The sequence below is a fragment of the Macaca fascicularis genome, chromosome 13 (genome assembly GCF_037993035.2).
Source record: "Macaca fascicularis isolate 582-1 chromosome 13, T2T-MFA8v1.1".
NCBI lineage: Eukaryota > Metazoa > Chordata > Mammalia > Primates > Cercopithecidae > Macaca > Macaca fascicularis.
Genome location: NC_088387.1, coordinates 47,591,718 through 47,603,639, shown reverse-complemented (window position 1 = coordinate 47,603,639; position 11,922 = coordinate 47,591,718). Strand labels below are relative to the sequence as shown.

At 43.6% G+C, this 11,922-nt stretch overlaps 1 long non-coding RNA gene across 1 annotated transcript; it reads right to left on the bottom strand.

Moving 5' to 3' along the window:
* Positions 1-5,474: 5,474 nt before the first annotated feature.
* LOC141408326 (uncharacterized) lies at positions 5,475-10,802 on the bottom strand. Its single transcript, XR_012422172.1, has 2 exons — positions 10,671-10,802; positions 5,475-5,663 (listed from the first exon to the last, which is right to left on the bottom strand). It is a non-coding gene; the product is annotated as an uncharacterized lncRNA (long non-coding RNA).
* Between the last annotated feature and the right edge of the window lie 1,120 nt (positions 10,803-11,922).

The following is an 11,922-nucleotide window of genomic DNA, read 5'->3' as shown; positions in this document are numbered from 1 at the left end:
CAGTCTGAACTCTTTGGATTGGCGCTAACAGTGTTCTCCTGTCTGGCTTCCTTGTTCCTTGCCAGCCTTATTTCTCTCCCCGCTACACCCTCCTCCCCAAAGGGGCAGACTGGAATCCTGCCAAGGGGACCCATCCTGCTGATGAGGCTGTAAACCAGTACAGCCACTCTGCAAAAACAATGTGGCAATATTTAATAAAGATGAAAATACTCATGAGGAATGACCAAGCAATTTAACTCCTTAGAGAAACTTTTGCATATGTGTGCCAAAGCACATGAACAAGGGAGGGTATTTATATAGCATGGTTTGGAGGTACCTGAACTCGGAAGCAACCCAAATGTCCACTGGTAGTGGAATGGGTACATTCTGGTCTCTTTACCCTCCTTCACTGCCCTTGCCTCCTCACAGAACTTACATGGCAATTTTTCAAATATGTCTTCATTTAAAACAGGAGCCCAACTACCTACTTTCCAAAATAGAGAGCATTTTTTTCCACTGAAAAATGAATTTCCAATATCACTATGTTAATATGTATAAAAACTGGCCAGGTGCAGTGGCTCATGCCTGTAATCCCAGCACTTTGGGAGGCCATGGCAGGTGGATCACAAGGTCAGGCCAACATAGTGAAACCCCGTCTCTACTAAAAAATACAAAAAATTAGCTGGGTGTGGTGGTGTGCGCCTGTAACCCAGCTACTCGGGAGGCTGAGGCAGGAGAATCACGTGAACCTGGGAGGCGGTGGTTGCAGTGAGCCGAGATCGCACCATTGCACTCTCGCCCAGGCAACAGTGCGAGACTGTCTCATTAAAAAAAAAAAAAAAAAAAAGTATAAAAATTTTGTTAAATGGTGTGATATTTTTTAAAATTTAAATATATATTATATCTAGGTTTTCAGTTCTACGTTGTCAAATGCATACAGTCTATCCTTTGCTTTTTACTTTTTACAAAGGAGTACCAAGATGAGTTAAAAGTGATTTATCTCAGATTTTGTTCACTGAGGCTTAGAGTTTACCCCATGAGTTCATAAGGGTTCAGTTCCACCTATTGTTCCTTGCTCAATTGTTTGAGTAGGTCCTGATTACCTGCCAGATGGCCAGTCCTGGGCTGATCTTTTCTACTAAGATCAGAAGGGTCTCTTCTGGCAAGGCAAGCCTGGCTTGTACTCTCTATGGAAACTTGACTAGCCATGGCTGCAGCTAGAGGGCCCAGCCAAGGATCTTTCCAAACCAAGTGCCTTTGGCTGTCAAATATGTAGGTAACTAAAACTCCAATATCTGAGGGAGGACAGTCTGCCCTATCTGAACTCCCGTGTCTTTTAGAAAGGGTCAAATAGTAGTCTAAGCACTGGGAGAGAGTGAACACTTTTCTCCTCGTGTCTCTGTCAAGGGCAGGGATCACTAAACCATTAGTAATTATGTAGTTTTTAAAGTACATTAAATCAGCTAAGTTAACTGTTAAACCATAAGTTCACCATCCTTTTTTTCTTTTTTGCATTCCATCTGTTATGCAAAATCCCCAAATTTTCATTGATATGAAATAAAAACGTAGAAATAACAGGCATGCCATGCCATCAAGAGACCAACCGCTACCTCATCCAATATTTCACCCCTGTCCACCCCAATTGTTTTGATCTCTTTCAATGGGTGACTTCACAGAACTGAGATGCTAGGCCTCACCAAGATGGTGACTTTTATGGCCAGCCTCTCTGGGATGAGTAGGAATTAGCATTTCCCACAATTCCCAGGTGATGCTGATGTTTTAGTCAGGAAATCACTGCTCTAAACCCAACTAACAATTTACAGAAAATAGAGAAGACAGAAGAATGTATTAACACCATGAGGATGCATTTTAAGAAAATTCAGATTCTAAGAAATAGTTCTTTCAACAAATAAATTATAAGGAAAAATCAAGCAAGAAAGAACCTAGACTGCCTGTGAATGGCCACTGCATTCCAGCCTTGGCAACATAGCAAAGCCCTTCTCTGAAAGAAAGAGATGATGATGACAAGGAAGAGGAGGTGGAGATGTTTCTAAGCTCAGGACTGCAAGAGACTGGACTGGAGGCCTCAATTTATGCCCAGCGTCATCTGGAGGGCACAAAGGGCAGAGCCAAGATGGCAGCCAAGGCACAGTACGAGCCTATCCTAGCTGGTGTCAATGTCAACTAGATTCTGTCCCAGGCCTCCAACAATGGCTACAGGCTGGAATGTGGACCAGCCTGATTAGTCTTCAAAAGAGAAGACTGCCTATGTCAACTCAAGTATAAAATATCAGGAGAGCTCTTTGCTCAGGCACCAGTAGAACAATATGCTGACACTGCTGAGACAGTGAAAGATTACAGCTTCTACTTTGTAATGTGGTTCTAGGATGACACTGAGCAGGTATAGTGCTTTCATTGGCATTGGCTTCACAGATGAGGGCAACGCTTTTGACTTTAATTTCTTCCTGAAAAAGCACCTTAAATGGATAAAACAGGTATCTGAGATGGCCATAGGATCTCTTGAAATGGACACTCATCCCAAGTTGGATCTGGGCTTTAAGGAAAGACAGACCATCAAGCTGAGTAATGGGAACATTACAACCAAGGAATGATGTGCTTCAGCCAGGTGCAGCAGCATGCACCTGTAGTCCCCGCTGAGGGCTGAGGCAGGAGGACCACTTGAGTCCAGGAGTTGGGGACTGTAGTGTGTTATGACTATGCCTGTGAATGGCCACTGTACTCCAGCCTTGGCAACATAGCGAAGCTCTTCTCTAAAAGACAGAAAGAGATGATGGAGATGATGATGATGATGAGGAGGAGGAGGAGGAGGAGGAGCAGGAGGAGGAGGAGGAGGAGGAGGAGGAGAGGTTTCTAAGCTCAGGACTGCAAGAGACAGGACTGGAGGTCTCAATTTACTCCCAACCCCATCTGGAGGCAAGTTACTCTTCCCCTCCATCCTCCAAGGATGTTGCCTCACCAGCTGTTCCAATTCTAACCACGGAGGGAGTGACGCAGATATCCTTTTAGGCTGTGATTCTTCTGCTTCTGTCATGACACCAGCACCAGCTGCAGTCTCTGTGAGCAATGACGTGGAGAGACTTTATAACCATTCTGTCCCAAACCTGGCATCAGAGCCAACTGACTCCTGATCTGAATAGTACTGGCAAGACATCAAGGACAGACTTGAAGAACAAAAATGACCTTGAGAAAATGGGGCAGAAAATCACTTCTCTGAGGAAGAAAATGAAGAAGGAGCAGAAGGCGGATCTTATAAAAGAAAGACTGTTTCCTAAAGAATTATGATGTTTGATGTATGGGCTTGGGTATTATCAGAATCCTTACACTGAGCCAATGGATATTCCTAAAAATCTTGTTATAGAGTTCATCAATGTAATTATGAACTTCCAACACCAATTGGACAATCAGATCAAGTACAAGTTGATGATACTGTCTTCTTAATTTGAAAGGACCCAAGAAAGTTTGCTAGGGTTAAAAGACTTGGTTACTATGGATGAATAATTGAAATAAGCTAGAAAAGCATCTGACAAAGCCAACTACAGATTTTGACACCTTTTGTACTTTCTGAAGCTCCATTATTTTCTGGGACAACCATATATAGTAACTAAATATTTCTATAGTAAGGTCCCGATATCTAACCATGTAAATGAAAGATGAAGAAACAAAGTTTTCATATTTTCAATTTTAGAATGTTGAGACTTTAACGCCTGCATTTATATTACCATACTTGAATTATTCAGTTTTAATGACCACGTGTAAAGGACCTTGCAAACTGTGCAGTTCCTTCTGACTTTTGACTACCTAAATGATGAAACAACACAATATTTGTGTCGAGTCTTTGTGCCACTGTAAGCTACACTACAGCTGTTTAATATATGCAGTCCAAATGGTACCTCTGACTCACCATAGCTGAGACACAGCTGTGTCATGTAGTCTCTAGTTTCTAGACAATATCAGACAAATTATTAAAGATTGTGAGCTGTTTTATGTTTCTCTTAAGTAGATACAGGAAAAGTCTATTTTAATAATGTTTGTATTAAAAGGTAATTTAATATTCTTTTCTTCCCATAGCAAGTGATTTTTTTGTAGAAACTAAGTTTCATGTGAAGGTTTCAGTGTTGGAAGGCTTTTTATTTTTATTTTTTGAAACAAAGTCTCATTCTGTCACCCAAGCTGGAGTGCACTGGGGGGATCTCAGCTCACTGCAACCTCCACTGCCTGGGCTCAAGCAATTCTCCCGCCTCAGCCTCTCAAGTAGCTGGGACTACAGGCGCATCCCAGCACACCCAGGTAATTTTCGTATTTTTTTTTTTTGTAGAGATGGGGTTTCATCATGTTGCCCAGGTTGGTTTTGTCTCAAACTCCTTGACTCAAGTGAGTTGCTTGCCTTGGTCTCCCAAAGTGCTGGGATTACAGGCGTGAGCCATTGTGCCCAGCCTTTGGAAGGCTTTTTAAATTTAAAAGCTTTGAGGTTTATCCATACTATTTGTCAAGTTTTTGGAGAATTTATTTTCACAGATCAGATTAAAGCTTCTAAAAATAAATGCTTTTAGTTGGAATGGTGTTGCTTTAAAAGTTGGTGACAGAACAAGCATTTGGTATTAAACAAGTATTGTTTGATTAACATATTTGTTAGTACTATTCATTATGAAAATGCATCCTTGTCTAAAACCATACGTGGCTATGGAAACCACTTTTGTAGTTCAGAATATATAGATTTTGTGTGCATTCAGCTATGTTACATGAAATCATCCCCACACTTAGCTTATAAGGATTGAACTTGCATTTAAAGGGATCAATGAATGTTACTGTTTGTGAAATGGAAAGTTTTATGTGCCACTTATAAACATTATCAATAAATCAGTACTTGGGAAAATTCTACTTTCTTAACCTATTGATACCAGGAATAATGTATGAAAAATTAAACAGAAATAAAATGACCTCGGGAGCAGGAATCTTTAGGAGGCTAGAGACCCCTTCCCTTCCCAGAACTACAATTATTAAACAACCTTTTTCTTAGCTTCCCCATTATATTCAAGCTGTTTTATGTCATTCCCCTTTGCAGTCACTTGCTGCGCAGCCAAGAGTGTATGCCATCTCCTACTCACGAACAAGCCAGGAACTAATGGGTCTTACCATACGTGCGGCTGACTATGGGGAAAAGACTCCTAATATTGTAAAATTTTTCTTCACCTTTTAAATTCCGTAACTTATTTCAGTCATCTCATGGTTCTCATGTACCCTTTGTGAAGTCCTATTTAGCAATTTCAGGGGACAAAAAAACAAAACAAAAAAACCCTTGCTACTTCCCACTCCACTAAGCCAATTCTCTGAAAATGGATAGACTTACCTCCAGTGTTTATAGATCCCAAATTTTGATGGGTATGGAGAAAGATCTCTTATATACCCTTCTTCACCACATCCAGTGCTGAGTGCAGCTCCATCGCCCTCGTGTGTTTACATGTCTCTTCCTATGATACAAAGGTTGTGTTGGTAGCACCTCCATTTTTTGGTCAAAAAGTGCAACATCTTCAGCCAGTGGGTGTGGTTTAGACGATGGGAGTTCAAGGGGATGTTCTAAGTTATATTCTAGAAGTGTTTATTTTCTCCATCCAGCTGCTGCAACTGATGGAAGGCTTTGCTTTGTATTTGCCCCATTATTTAATCTAAAATTAAAAAGTTTAGAATTTAACCTGATTTGTGGAGCAGAGAGGTTGCAAGCACTTAACTCTCACTCAGTACCGATGTTGCCTTGCTACCTGGGTATCTGTCTGGCCCCCTTTCATAGACAGTTTTTTTCAATCCATTAGCACCTCAGTAAAAATCTGCTACATCTTTCATCATTTGTAATGATGGAGAGTCACAGCTTCAGCCATTTGACAGGTTTCTCAAGGTGAAGGCTTTGATATCCATCACCTAGAGCAGTGGTCTCCAACCTTTTTGGCACCAGGGACCGATCATGGAAGACAATTTTTCCATGGAATGGGGAGGAGGGGGAGGATGGTTTTGAGATGAAACTGTTCTACCTCAGACCACCAGGTATTAATCAGATCCTCATAAGGAGCCCACAAGATCCCTTGCATGTGCAGTTCACAATAGGGTTCACACTCCTATGAGAATCTAATGCCGCTGCTGATCTGACAGGAGGCAGAGCTCAGGCGGTAATGCTCCCTTGCCCGTTGTTCACCTCCTGCTGTGCAGCCAGGTTCCTAACAGGCCATGGACCCAGTACCAGTCCACAGCCCGGGGACTGGGGACCCCTGACCTGGAGTACCTCAAAGCAAGTGACCCTCTCACTACTTTCCCTCTGCCCTTTTTCTTATACACTGCTTGAAGAGAGCTCCCTTTTCTAGGTCAATGGGCATTACCTATTTGGTAATTGATAAGGGCAATTTGAGGAAGAAATAAGATACAACTTCTCTCCTTAGCACCTGTTTGGATGCTTACACTCTGAATGAAGGAAATAGTTTTTTTTTGTTGCTGTTTTTTTTTGTTTGTTTGTTTTTGAGATGGAGTCTTGCTCTGCAACCCAGGCTGGAGTGCAGTGGTACGATCTCGGCTCACTGCAACCTCCACCCTCTGGGTTCAAGTGATTCTCCTGCCTCAGCCTCCTGAGTAACTGGGACTACAGGTGTGCACTACCGTGCCTGGCTAATTTTTGTATTTTTAGTAGAGACGGGGTTTCACCATGTTGGTCAGGCTGGTCTTAAACTCCTGGCCTTGTGATCCACCCACCTCGGCCTTCCAAAGGGTTGAGATGACAGGCATGAGCCACCACACCCGGCCAGGAAATTCTATTTCGTTTCAAAATATATTCTCTCTCCTTGACTTATATCTTTTCATGTTTTCCTAATTTTGAGTCCATTTTTTTTTCCCATTGCACTCCCATTCTAGACAGCTCTATTCTCGCACAGCCATGGCAGGACATCTTTAAACTTAAACAGAAAATACTAAAAGGAAAATCTCTATAATCCCAGTGACTAAGTACTGGGAGCCTATGTTCTCAATCTTCCTCCATATTGTGTTATTTGTATTATCAAGGTGATAATGTTATGTATTTGAATTGCTGACACATTGAAAATGAAGCTTAAGAAGAATGTATATAAAGCAAACACTGTATTAGTACAATAATGAGAAAATAAGGGGAAGCAGACTCAAAAGACATCTATTTGTAGTGTATTGTCTTTGTCTTAAATCTCATCCAAATAAACATACTGTAAAACAAAACAAAATGTTTATAAGACAACCAAGATAACTTGAATGCTGGATAGTTGATGAATTAACTTTTCAGGTGTGATAACGGTATTGTAGTTTTCTTTTTTGAAGAGCTATATCTTTTAGGGATACTAAAATACTTTTTGATGAAATAATAAGGTGATGTCTGAGATTTGCTTCAAAACATTCTGGGAGTAGATGGGAAAGGGGATATGGACGAAACAAGATGAACCATGAAATGAACATATATTGTACATCTAAGTCATTACACTCTCCTCTCATTTGTATGTTAAAATTTTCCATAATAAAAAGTAACAAAACACAGGGTGAGAGACATCTATTTACTCTGGCACCCATTATTTGAGCAAGAAGAGTCCAATTCCCACATCCAAACTCCCCAGCCTTTGGAAAAGGAATGTAGGCCAAACGCCCCAGGCTGCCCCTCTGAGGACCTCTGTCCCTGGGAGTAGCAATACCTGTTTCGGGTGGCACAGATAATAGAGATGGAGGGAGGCTAGGTGAATGGTCATGCTACCCATACACATAGAAGAGCTGGCTACATGAAACAATAACCACAGAGAAGCAGGAGGGACCACTCACCCTCAGACTTAAGTGTTTTCCGGGTGCCCTGGGCCTACTTGACAGGGGCCAAGGTCACCTGTGCTGTAAAACTTCCACAGTACCGAGGCTATAGAGCATACCTGTTCCTAATTCACTTTTTGCCTCATGGCTGTGTAGGGTAGACTCAGTTCTGGGGCCTTGTACATTCCCTAGGATTACCCAGCAGCAGATGTGGGTCTTTGCATTGCCCCACCCCTGCTCCCCACTGAGGTAGAGCACTGAAAATGTGAACTAAGCAGGTGAATTCAAATTGTGGGAGTGGAGTGAGGGAGGTGCCACCATGTTTAGATTCTCTCTCTCAGCCTTGGCCTGCTAAAACGAGGAGGAAACAGTGCCTGGATGATAGAAAATAAGACAGTAGCCACCCACAGAAACAAGCTGAAAGCTGGGGCACAAAGGGCTACCTATCCTTCTTTTCCTTTTTTTTTTTTGAGGCAGAGTCTCACTCAGTTGCCAGACTGGAGCGCAGTGGCGCGATCTCGGCTCACTGCAACCTCCGCCTCCTGGGGTTCAAGTGATTCTCCTGCCTCAGCCTCCCAAGTAGCTGGGACTATAGGCATGTGCCACAACACCCAGCTAATTTTTGTATTTTTAGTAGAGACGCAGTTTCACCATGTTGGCCAGGATGGTCTTGATCTCTTGACCTCGTGATCCGCCCACCTCGGCCTCCCAAAGTGCTGGGATTACAGGCGTGAGCCACCGCACCTGGCCATGGCTACCTATCCTTTGGGGCTCAAAAGATGGTTATGTGTGTCACAAGTGTACGTCTTGGGAATGTGACTGCCTCTATTTTGTTTCCTTTTCATTTGTTTAGTATCGGCCTCTCCCAGGTATCCTTTTTCAAGCATCTGTATCAAGCATGTTATGTCATTTAATTTTCTCCCTGAAGATTACCTAAGATTATCACCTGAGGAAGGTGCTATTGGCCTATTACAAATAGAGAAACTGAAGTTGAAAGGTTAAGCACCTTCCCCACATTCAGACAGCTCAATAGTGGAAGAGATGGAATATAAGCCCTATTCTTATTTCACAAAGCTGCCTCCATGCTGGGGCAGGTAACGTTAATCCTAGGAAACTTCCCAAAACCCACCAAAAGAGAGAAGCTCCCAGGGAACAGAGTTGAGAATGTTTATATCCTGTCCCTGCCAACTGCCAGCCAGTCTGCTTGGTTCTGTCACACTGGCATTTCTGGCTTTGGATGAATCAAAGGTGGCTGTTACTATGCTATGCTCCATCCTTGGTACACAGAGCACCTCGCCAGGCCTCTCTGCTACCATCACATCCGAGTTTCCAGAAATCATTCCCTGGTCATCTGCCTGGCTATCCATTCTCCACAATCCCCATGAATGGATGCCACCCAGGGCACACAGTAAGCGTGAGCTGCTGTCTCCCCTTTCTAGCCACCACAACCTAGTTTGTTTCCTCTATTCCATGAAGACTGCTCTGGCCAGCTCATCAGGCATCTCTGAATCACAATGGCCACTTCCCAGAACTTGACTGCCCTCTGAGTTTCTCAATCTCTCTCCTCCCTTGGCTCTGTGACAATGCTTTCTACCGGGGCCCTCTGCTTGCAGTGGATGCCCCTTCAGGCTGCAGGCTCTTTAACTCTCAGGGCTTCCCAGGGCTCTATCTTCCCTTCCCTCTGTATACTCTCTTGAGGTAACTTGCTGCTTCAGATTCTCTCAGCCTCACCTGACTCCCAGGTCTCCAGCTGCTTGCTGTGTGCTGACCAACTCCCACAGGCCGGTGACCACATTCTGTTCCCCTTGCCATTGCAGGACTTAGATTAAATGCCATGCCACAAGGCATGGGATCTGGCTTTCCCAGTGGCCAAGAAATATCATCCCAGCAAGAAAGTGGGGAGCTAACACTGGCTCCATGGCAAACTTTGGGCAGTAAAGCATGGGCAGGAAGCAGAGCAGGTGAATTTCCCCTCCATCCCTCCATCAATCCAAATACAATGTTCCAGCCAGTCATGGTGTTTCTGTGTAGCCTATCCAGAGACATCCAACATGGGAAAGTGACCAGCTGTCTTTGTGAGGCAGGAGCCAACTCACTAACACTAACCTTTGATTTTCTTTTCCTCCTTTCCCTCACTCTCACTGCTCTGAGACTTCACCCTCCAATAAAGTGCTAACACTAGCTTTGCCTAAGATTCGGTTTTCTAAGTAATTTGAATACAGACAGTAACCTCACCCAAACCATGCCTTTGACCACCATTGACACGTTCCCAACTCACTCCCCAGACTTTATCTTCAATCTGGACATTTCTGCTGAGCTCCAGACCCAGCAGGTTCCAACTGCCAAATGGACATCTCTGCTTGTACATTCTCAGAGGCACCTCAAACTCACGTCCAAAATAAAACTCATCTTCTGGCCGGGCACAGTGGCTCATGCCTATAATCCCAGCACTTTGGGAGGCCGAGGTGGGTGGATCCCTTGAGGTGAGGAGTTCGAGACCAGCCTGGCCAACATGGTGAAACCCTCTCTCTACTAAAAATACAAACATTAGCTGGGCATGGTGGCAGATGTCTATAATCCCAACTACTCAGGAGACTGAGGCAGAAGAATCCCTTGAACCCGGGAGGTGGAGATTGCAGTGAGCCAAGATCGTGCCACTGCACTCCAGCCTGGGCAACAGAGTAAGACTCTGTCCCAAAAACAAAACAAAACAAAACAAAAACAAAACAAAAACAAAACACCTCATCTTCCTCCTCCTCAAATACGTGCCCTTTACTTGTATTTGGTGGGATGCAGAGATGGAAGACACCCTAAAGGAACTCCTGTCTAAAGCGGGAGAGGAGTTAACTACACTTAAAATAGAAACAGATGCTTACTGGCATAAAGTAGCGTAGTAGGAGCACGTACTGGAGAAGAGAAGCAAGCCTACTGTGTGCCAGCACAGTGCTTGATGCTTGCACGCACTATCTCATTTCACCTTCATAACAACCCTGTAAGATATAATTTTTCCATTCTGCAGGTAAGAAAACAGATCAGAGATTAGAAACCTTGCCAAAGTCACAAAGCAACTAAATCCAAGCACTTCTGAAAAAAAGGTCTATTATCTTTTGCTGCCTCCAGAAGAGCAGCACCTAACAGGTCACAGGGATTGGAGATTTACTGAGGTGGCAATGCCAGAGCTATCTTAATAAATTGACAGGATGTCAGCTGAGGAATGGGGACGGGGCGGGGGCAGGAAGGTACAGTGGAGGGAAGGAGGTAGATGGCATTCTGGGTGGTGGGAAGAGGCCTGAGAGAGCACAGGGTGGCAAGGAAACTGCAGGAGTTCACTAAAGCTGAACCACCTGGCATGGGGGGAGAGGCTGGAGAGGTGGACAGGACCCAAATCATTGATGGTCTCATGGCCCATTCTAGTGAATTTAAATTTTAAAATCTAGACACATAGAGGAACCATTTCAGATCTTATGTAAATTTTAAATCTAGTTGAAGAAATCATTTCAGGATTTAAACTGGGTAGTGACATTTAAACTGGCCCAGTATGCATTTTGGAAAGGTCCCTCATATCAATGTGTAGAACTGGTTGAAGAGAGGCAATGGAGGTAGGGTAACCAGTTTAAAAACTGCTGAAGTGCCCAGAGCAAGAAGTTATTTATAGACAAAGCTCGTGGATGTAAAAAAGTGGACAAATTTGAGAGATAGTAATGACGGACAAACTGAACAGGACTGGATAACTAAATTAGCTAAGGAGATCAAAGAAGGAGTCAAGGATATCCAGGTTTGTGGCTTGTCACATGTAGGACACAGAAGAGATGATTTCAGTTTTGGACACGCTGACTCTTAAGATACCTGTGGGGCACTCACAAGGAGACAGCCAACAAATAATTGGGTGAATGAATTCGGCATTCAAGAGAGCAGTAGTTTAAGTAGTGAGAAACCGCCACCAAGGGAAAAGGATGGAACAAAAAGCCCTGTTCTCCTTTCAAAGTGCCACCAGAAGTTGCTTGGCCTCAGTGTCTTAACCACACCAATCAGAAGGTAGGTCAGCAGCTTGGGTAGAATCCAATCCCAAGGAAAGGACAGTGTGGTCTGTGATTTCCTTAGCTCTAGCAGAGCCCAATTTGGAGACGT